This window comes from Macaca fascicularis, chromosome 1 (assembly GCF_037993035.2).
Source record: "Macaca fascicularis isolate 582-1 chromosome 1, T2T-MFA8v1.1".
NCBI classification, from domain to species: Eukaryota; Metazoa; Chordata; class Mammalia; order Primates; family Cercopithecidae; genus Macaca; species Macaca fascicularis.
The window spans coordinates 93,112,701-93,122,339 of record NC_088375.1 but is presented as its reverse complement, the minus strand read 5'-3'; positions in this window follow the sequence as shown (position 1 = coordinate 93,122,339).

Sequence of the window (9,639 nt, the reverse complement as noted above, 5' to 3'; positions counted from 1 at the left end):
TCCTCAGATATAATCTGGAAAGAACCTTTCTGAGAAACTGCTTAGTGTTCTGTTAATTCATCTCACAGAGGTAAATCTGTATTTCGTGGATCTCTTTGCTAGCCTTATTTCTGTGGAATCTGAGAACAGATATTTCGGATCCCTTTGAAGACTATAGGGCCAAAGGGAATATTCTCCGATAACAAAGAGAAAGAAGCTTTCTGAGAAACTTCTTTGTGTTCTGTGAAATCATCTCACAGAGTTACAGCTTTCCCCTAAAGAAGCCTGTCGCTAAGACAGTTCTTGTGGAATTGGCAAAGTGATATTTGGAAGCCCATAGAGGGCTATGGTGAAAAAGGAAATATCCTCCGATGAAATCTGGAAAGAAGCTGTCTGAGAAACTGCTCTGTGATGTGTGACTTCCACTCACAGAGTTACATCTGTATTTCGTGGATCTCTTTGCTAGCCTTATTTCTGTGGAATCTGAGAACAGATATTTCGGATCCCTTTGAAGACTATAGGGCCAAAGGAAATATCCTCCAATAACAAAGAGAAAGAAGCTTTCTGAGAAACTTCTTTGTGTTCTGTGAAATCATCTCACAGAGTTACAGCTTTCCCCTCGAGAAGCCTTTCGCTAAGACAGTCTTGTGGTATTGGCAAAGTGATATTTGGAAGCCTTAGAGGGCTATGGTGAAAAAGGAAATATCCTCAGAAGAAATCTGGAAAGAAGCTTTCTGAGAAACTGCTCTGTGATGTGTGACTTCCACTCACAGAGTTACATCTGTATTTCGTGGATCTCTTTGCTAGCCTTATTTCTGTGGAATCTGAGAACAGATATTTCGGATCCCTTTGAAGACTATACGGCCAAAGGAAATATCCTCCAATAACAAAGAGAAAGAAGCTTTCTGAGAAACTTCTTTGTGTTCTGTGAAATCATCTCACAGAGTTACAGCTTTCCCCTCGAGAAGCCTTTCGCTAAGACAGTCTTGTTGTATTGGCAAAGTGATATTTGGAAGCCTTAGAGGGCTATGGTGAAAAAGGAAATATCCTCAGAAGAAATCTGGAAAGAAGCTTTCTGAGAAACTGCTCTGTGATGTGTGACTTCCACTCACAGAGTTACATCTGTATTTCGTGGATCTCTTTGCTAGCCTTATTTCTGTGGAATCTGAGAACAGATATTTCGGATCCCTTTGAAGACTATGGGGCCAAAGGAAGTATCCTCCGATAACAAAGAGAAAGAAGCTTTCTGAGAAACTTCTTTGTGTTCTGTGAAATCATCTCACAGAGTTACAGTTTTCCCCTCAAGAAGCCTTTCGCTAAGACAGTTCTTGTGGAATTGGCAAAGTGATATTTGGAAGCCCTTAGAGGGCTATGGTGAAAAAGGAAATATCCTCAGATGAAATCTGGAAAGAAGCTTTCTGAGAAACTGCTTAGTGTTCTGTTAATTCATCTCACAGAGTTACATCTGTAGTTCGTGGATCTCTTTGCTAGCCTTATTTCTGTGGAATCTGAGAACAGATATTTCGGATCCCTTTGAAGACTATAGGGCCAAAGGAAATATCCTCCGATAACAAAGAGAAAGAAGCTCTCTGAGAAACTTCTTCGCGTTCTGTGAAATCATCTCACAGAGTTACAGCTTTCCCCTCAAGAAGCCTTTCGCTAAGACAGTCTTGTGGAATTGGCAAAGTGATATTTGGAAGCCCATAGACGGCTATGGTGAAAAAGGAAATATCCTCAGAAGAAATCTGGAAAGAAGCTTTCTGAGAAACTGCTCTGTGATGTGTGACTTCCACTCACAGAGTAACATGTGTATTTCGTGTATCTCTTTGCTAGCCTTATTTCTGTGGAATCTGAGAACAGATATTTCGGATCCCATTGAAGACTATAGGGCCAAAGGAAATATCCTCCGATAACAAAGAGAAAGAAGCTTTCTGAGAAAGTTCTTTGTGTTCTGTGAAATCATCTCACAGAGTTACAGCTTTCCCCTCAAGAAGCCTTTCGCTAAGACAGTTCTTGTGGAATTGGCAGAGTGATATTTGGAAGCCCATAGAGGGCTATGGTGAAAAAGGAAATATCCTCAGATGAAATCTGGAAAGAAACTTTCTGAGAAACTGCTCTGTGATGTGTGACTTCCACTCACAGAGTTACATCTGTATTTCGTGGATCTCTTTGCTAGCCTTATTTCTGTGGAATCTGAGAACAGATATTTCGGATCCCTTTGAAGACTATAGGGCCAAAGGAAATATCCTCCGATAACAAAGAGAAAGAAGCTTTCTGAGAAAGTTCTTTGTGTTCTGTGAAATCATCTCACAGAGTTACAGCTTTCCCCTCAAGAACCTTTCGCTAAGACAGTTCTTGTGGAATTGGCAAAGTGATATTTGGAAGCCCATAGAGGGAAATGGTGAAAAAGGAAATCTCCTCAGATATAATCTGGAAAGAAGCTTTCTGAGAAACTGCTTAGTGTTCTGTTAATTCATCTCACAGAGTTAAATCTGTATTTCGTGGATCTCTTTGCTAGCCTTATTTCTGTGGAATCTGAGAACAGATATTTCGGATCCCTTTGAAGACTATAGGGCCAAAGGGAATATCCTCCAATAACAAAGAGAAAGAAGCTTTCTGAGAAACTTCTTTGTGTTCTGTGAAATCATCTCACAGAGTTATAGCTTTCCCCTCAAGACGCCTTTCGCTAAGACAGTTCTTGTGGAATTGGCAAAGTGATATTTGGAAGCCCATAGAGGGCTATGTTGAAAAAGGAAATATCCTCAGATGAAATCTGGAAAGAAGCTTTCTGAGAAACTGCTTAGTGTTCTGTGAATTCATCTCAGAGAGTTACATCTGTATTTCGTGGATCTCTTTGCTAGCCTTATTTCTGTGGAATCTGAGAACAGATATTTCGGATCCCTTTGAAGACTATAGGGCCAAAGAAAATATCCTCCGATAAAAAAGAGAAAGAATCTTTCTAAGAAACTTCTTTGTGTTCTGTGAAATCATCTCACAGAGTTACAGCTTTCCCCTCAAGAAGCCTTTCGCTAAGACAGTCTTGTGGAATTGGCAAAGTGATATTTGGAAGCCCATAGAGGGCTATGGTGAAAAAGGAAATATCCTCAGAAGAAATCTGAAAAGAAGCTTTCTGAGAAACTGCTCTGTGATGTGTGACTTCCACTCACAGAGTTACATCTGTATTTCGTGGATCTCTTTGCTAGCCTTATTTCTGTGGGATCTGAGAACAGATATTTCGGATCCCTTTGAAGACTATACGGCCAAAGGAAATATCCTCCAATAAAAAAGAGAAAGAAGCTTTCTGAGAAACTTCTTTGTGTTCTGTGAAATCATCTCACAGAGTTACAGCTTTCCCCTCAAGAAGCCTTTCGCTAAGACTGTTCTTGTTGAATTGGCAAAGTGATATTTGGAAGCCCATAGAGGGTAATGGTGAAAAAGGAAATATCCTCAGATGAAATCTGGAAAGAAGCTTTCTGAGAAACTGCTCTGTGATGTGTGACTTCCACTCACAGAGTTACATGTGTATTTCTTGGATCTCTTTGCTAGCCTTATTTCTGTGGAATCTGAGAACAGATATTTCGGATCCCTTTGAAGACTATAGGGCCAAAGGAAATATCCTCCGATAACAAAGAGAAAGAAGCTTTCTGAGAAACTTCTTTGTGTTCTGTGAAATCATCTCACAGAGTTACAGCTTTCCCCTCAAGAAGCCTTTCGCTAAGACAGTTCTTGAGGAATTGTCAAAGTGATATTTGGAAGCCCATAGAGGGCTATGGTGAAAAAGGAAATATCCTCAGATGAAATCTGGAAAGAAGCTTTCTGAGAAACTGCTTAGTGTTCTGTTAATTCATCTCACAGAGTTACATCTGTATTTCGTGGATCTCTTTTCTATCCTTATTTCTGTGGATTCTGAGAACAGATATTTCGGATCCCTTTGAAGACTATAGGGCCAAAGGAAATATCCTCCGATAACAAAGAGAAAGAAGCATTCTGAGAAAGTTCTTTGTGTTCTGTGGAATCATCTCACAGAGTTACAGCTTTCCCCTCAAGAAGCCTTTCGCTAAGACAGTTCTTGTGGAATTGGCAAAGTGATATTTGGAAGCCCATAGAGGGCTATGGTGAAAAAGGAAATATCCTCAGATGAAATCTGGAAAGAAGCTTTCTGAGAAACTGCTTAGTGTTCTGTTAATTCATCTCACAGGGTTACATCTGTATTTCGTGGATCTCTTTGCTAGCCTTATTTCTGTGGAATCTGAGAACAGATATTTCGGATCCCTTTGAAGACTCTAGGGCCAAAGGAAATATCCTCCGATAAGAAAGAGAAAGAAGCTTTCTGAGAAAGTTCTTTGTGTTCTGTGAAATCATCTCACAGTGTTACAGCTTTCCCCTCAAGAAGCCTTTCGCTAAGACAGTCTTGTGGAATTGGCAAAGTGATATTTGGAAGCCCCTAGAGGGCTATGTTGAAAAAGGAAATATCCTCAGAAGAAATCTGGAAAGAAGCTTTCTGAGAAACTGCTCTGTGATGTGTGACTTCCACTCACAGTGTACATCTGTAGTTCATGGATCTCTTTGCTAGCCTTATTTCTGTGGAATCTGAGGACAGATATTTCGGATCCCTTTGAAGACTATACGGCCGAAGGAAATATCCTCCGATAACAAAGAGAAAGAAGCTTTCTGAGAAACTTCTTTGTGTTCTGTGAAATCATCTCACAGAGTTACAGCTTTCCCCTCAAGAAGCCTTTCGCTAAGACAGTTCTTGTGGAATTGGCAAAGTGATATTTGGAACCCCTTAGAGGACTACGGTGAAAAAGGAAATATCCTCAGATGAAATCTGGAAGGAAGCTTTCTGAGAAACTGCTTAGTGTTCTGTTAATTCATCTCACAGAGTTACATCTGTATTTCGTGGATCTCTTTGCTAGCCTTATTTCTGTGGAATCTGAGAACAGATATTTCGGATCCCTTTGAAGACTATAGGGCCAAAGGAAATATCCTCCGATAACAAAGAGAAAGAAGCTTTCTGAGAAACTTCTTTGTGTTCTGTGAAATCATCTCACAGAGTTACAGCTTTCCCCTCAAGAATCCTGTCGCTAAGACAGTTCTTGTGGAATTGGCAAAGTGATATTTGGAAGCCCATAGAGGGCTATGGTGAAAAAGGAAATATCCTCCGATGAAATATGGAAAGAAGCTGTCTGAGAAACTGCTCTGTGATGTGTGACTTCCACTCACAGAGTTACATCTGTATTTCGTGGATCTCTTTGCTAGCCTTATTTCTGTGGAATCTGAGAACAGATATTTCGGATCCCTTTGAAGACTATAGGGCCAAAGGAAATATCCTCCAATAACAAAGAGAAAGAAGCTTTCTGAGAAACTTCTTTGTGTTCTGTGAAATCATCTCACAGAGTTACAGCTTTCCCCTCAAGAAGCCTTTCGCTAAGACAGTCTTGTGGTATTGGCAAAGTGATATTTGTAGCCCTTACAGGGCTATGGTGAAAAAGGAAATATCCTCAGAAGAAATCTGGAAAGAAGCTTTCTGAGAAACTGCTCTGTGATGTGTGACTTCCACTCACAGAGTTACATCTGTATTTCGTGGAAATCTTTGCTAGCCATATTTGTGGAATCTGAGAAGAGATATTTCGTATCCCTTTGAAGACTATGGGGCCAAGGGAAATATCCTCCGATAACAAAGAGAAAGAAGCTTTCTGAGAAACTTCTTTGTGTTCTGTGAAATCATCTCACAGAGTTACAGCTTTCCCCTCAAGAAGCCTTTCGCTAAGACAGTCTTGTGGAATTGGCAAAGTGATATTTGGAAGCCCATAGAGGGCTATGGTGAAAAAGGAAATATCCTCAGAAGAAATCTGGAAAGAAGCTTTCTGAGAAACTGCTTAGTGTTCTGTTATTTCATCTCACAGATTTACATCTGTATTTCGTGGATCTCTTTGCTAGCCTTATTTCTGTGGAATCTGAGAACAGATATTTCGGATCCCTTTGAAGACTATAGGGCCAAAGGAAATAGACTCCGAAAACAAAGAGAAAGAAGCTTTCTGAGAAACTTCTTTGTGTTCTGTGAAATCATCTCACAGAGTTACAGCTTTCCCCTCAAGAAGCCTTTCGCTAAGATAGTTCTTGTGGAATTGGCAAAGTGATATTTGGAAGCCCATAGAGGGCTATGGTGAAAAAGGAAATATCCTCAGATGAAATCTGGAAAGAAGCTTTCTGAGAAACTGCTCTGTGATGTGTGACTTCCACTCACAGAGTTACATGTGTATTTCGTGAATCTCTTTGCTAGCCTTATTACTGTGGAATCTGAGAACAGATATTTCGGATCCCTTTGAAGACTATAGGGCCAAAGGAAATATCCTCCGATAACAAAGAGAAAGAAGCTTTCTGAGAAACTTCTTTGTGTTCTGTGAAATCATCTCACAGAGTTACAGCTTTCCCCTCAAGAAGCCTTTCGCTAAGACAATTCTTGTGGAATTGACTAAGTGATATTTGGGAGCCCTTAGAGGACTATGGTGAAAAAGGAAATATCCTCAGATGAAATCTGGAAAGAAGCTTTCTGAGAAACTGCTTAGTGTTCTGTTAATTCATCTCACAGAGTTACATCTGTATTTCGTGGATGTCTTTGCTAGCCTTATTTCTGTGGAATCTGAGAACAGATATTTCAGATCCCTTTGAAGACTATAGGGCCAAAGGAAATATCCTCCGATAAAAAAGAGAAAGAAGCTTTCTGAGAAACTTCTTTGTGTTCTGTGAAATCATCTCACAGAGTTACAGCTTTCCCCTCAAGAAGCCTGTCGCTAAGACAGTTCTTGTGGAATTGGCAAAGTGATATTTGGAAGCCCATAGAGGGCTATGATGAAAAAGGAAATATCCTCCGATGAAATCTGGAAAGAAGCTGTCTGAGAAACTGCTCTGTGATGTGTGACTTCCACTCACAGAGTTACATCTGTATTTCGTGGATCTCTTTGCTAGCCTTATTTCTGTGGAATCTGAGAACAGATATTTCGGATCCCTTGGAAGACTATAGGGCCAAAGGAAATATCCTCCAATAACAAAGAGAAAGAAGCTTTCTGAGAAACTTCTTTGTGTTCTGTGAAATCATCTCACAGAGTTACAGCTTTCCCCTCGCGAAGCCTTTCGCTAAGACAGTCTTGTGGTATTCGCAAAGTGATATTTGGAAGCCTTAGAGGGCTATGGTGAAAAAGGAAATATCCTCAGATGAAATCTGGAAAGAAACTTTCTGAGAAACTGCTCTGTGATGTGTGACTTCCACTCACAGAGTTACATCTGTATTTCGTGGATCTCTTTGCTAGCCTTATTTCTGTGGAATCTGAGAACAGATATTTCGGATCCCTTTGAAGACTATAGGGCCAAAGGAAATATCCTCCGATAACAAAGAGTAAGAAGCTTTCTGAGAAAGTTCTTTGTGTTCTGTGAAATCATCTCACAGAGTTACAGCTTTCCCCTCAAGAAGCCTTTCGCTAAGACAGTTCTTGTGGAATTGGCAAAGTGATATTTGGAAGCCCATAGAGGTCAATGGTGAAAAAGGAAATCTCCTCAGATATAATCTGGAAAGAAGCTTTCTGAGAAACTGCTTAGTGTTCTGTTAATTCATCTCACAGAGTTAAATCTGTATTTCGTGGATCTCTTTGCTAGCCTTATTTCTGTTGAATCTGAGAACAGATATTTCGGATCCCTTTGAAGACTATAGGGCCAAAGGGAATATCCTCCAATAACAAAGAGAAAGAAGCTTTCTGAGAAACTTCTTTGTGTTCCCTGAAATCATCTCACAGAGTTATAGCTTTCCCCTCAAGACGCCTTTCGCTAAGACAGTTCTTGTGGAATTGGCAAAGTGATATTTGGAAGCCCGTAGAGGGCTATGGTGAAAAAGGAAATATCCTCAGATGAAATCTGGAAAGAAGCTTTCTGAGAAACTGCTTAGTGTTCTGTGAATTCATCTCAGAGAGTTACATCTGTATTTCGTGGATCTCTTTTCTAGCCTTATTTCTGTGGATTCTGAGAACAGATATTTCGGATCCCTTTGAAGACTATAGGGCCAAAGGAAATATCCTCCGATAACAAAGAGAAAGAAGCTTTCTGAGAAAGTTCTTTGTGTTCTGAGAAATCATCTCACAGAGTTACAGCTTTCCCCTCAAGAAGCCTTTCGCTAAGACAGTTCTTGTGGAATTGGCAAAGTGATATTTGGAAGCCCATAGAGGGCAATGGTGAAAAAGGAAATCTCCTCATATATAATCTGGAAAGAACCTTTCTGAGAAACTGCTTAGTGTTCTGTTAATTCATCTCACAGAGTTAAATCTGTATTTCGTGGATCTCTTTGCTAGCCTTATTTCTGTGGAATCTGAGAACAGATATTTCGGATCCCTTTGAAGACTATAGGGCCAAAGGGAATATTCTCCGATAACAAAGAGAAAGAAGCTTTCTGAGAAACTTCTTTGTGTTCTGTGAAATCATCTCACAGAGTTACAGCTTTCCCCTCAAGAAGCCTTTCGCTAAGACAGTTCTTGTGGAATTGGCAAAGTGATATTTGGAAGCCCATAGAGGGCAATGGTGAAAAAGGAAATATCCTCAGAAGAAATCTGGAAAGAAGCTTTCTGAGAAACTGCTCTGTGATGTGTGACTTCCACTCACAGAGTTACATCTGTATTTCGTGGATCTCTTTGCTAGCCTTATTTCTGTGGAATCTGAGAACAGATATTTCGGATCCCTTTGAAGACTATACGGCCAAAGGAAATATCCTCCAATAAAAAAGAGAAAGAAGCTTTCTGAGAAACTTCTTTGTGTTCTGTGAAATCATCTCACAGAGTTACAGCTTTCCCCTCAAGAAGCCTTTCGCTAAGACAGTCTTGTGGTATTGGCAAAGTGATATTTGGAAGCCCTTAGAGGGCTATGGTGAAAAAGGAAATATCCTCAGAAGAAATCTGGAAAGAAGCTTTCTGCGAAACTGCTCTGTGATGTGTGACTTCCACTCACAGAGTTACATCTGTATTTCGTGGATCTCTTTGCTAGCCTTATTCTGTGGAATCTGAGAACAGATATTTCGGATCCCTTTGAAGACTATGGGGCCAGAGGAAATATCCTCCGATAACAAAGAGAAAGAAGCTTTCTGAGAAAGTTCTTTGTGTTCTGTGAAATCATCTCACAGAGTTACAGTTTTCCTCTCAAGAAGCCTTTCGCTAAGACAGTTCTTGTGGAATTGGCAAAGTGATATTTGGAAGCCCTTAGAGGGCTATGGTGAAAAAGGAAATATCCTCAGATGAGATCTGGAAAGAAGCTTTCTGAGAAACTGGTTAGTGTTCTGGTAATTCATCTCACAGAGTTACATCTGTATTTCGTGGATCTCTTTGCTAGCCTTATTTCTGTGGAATCTGAGAACAGATATTTCGGATCCCTTTGAAGACTATAGGGCCAAAGGAAATATCCTCCGATAACAAAGAGAAAGAAGCTTTCTGAGAAACTTCTTTGTGTTCTGTGAAATCATCTCACAGAGTTACAGCTTTCCCCTCAAGAAGCCTTTCGCTATGACAGTTCTTGTGGAATTGGCAAAGTGATATTTGGAAGCCCATAGAGGGCTATGGTGAAAAAGGAAATATCCTCAGATGAAATCTGGAAAGAAGCTTTCTGAGAAACTGCTTAGTGTTCTGT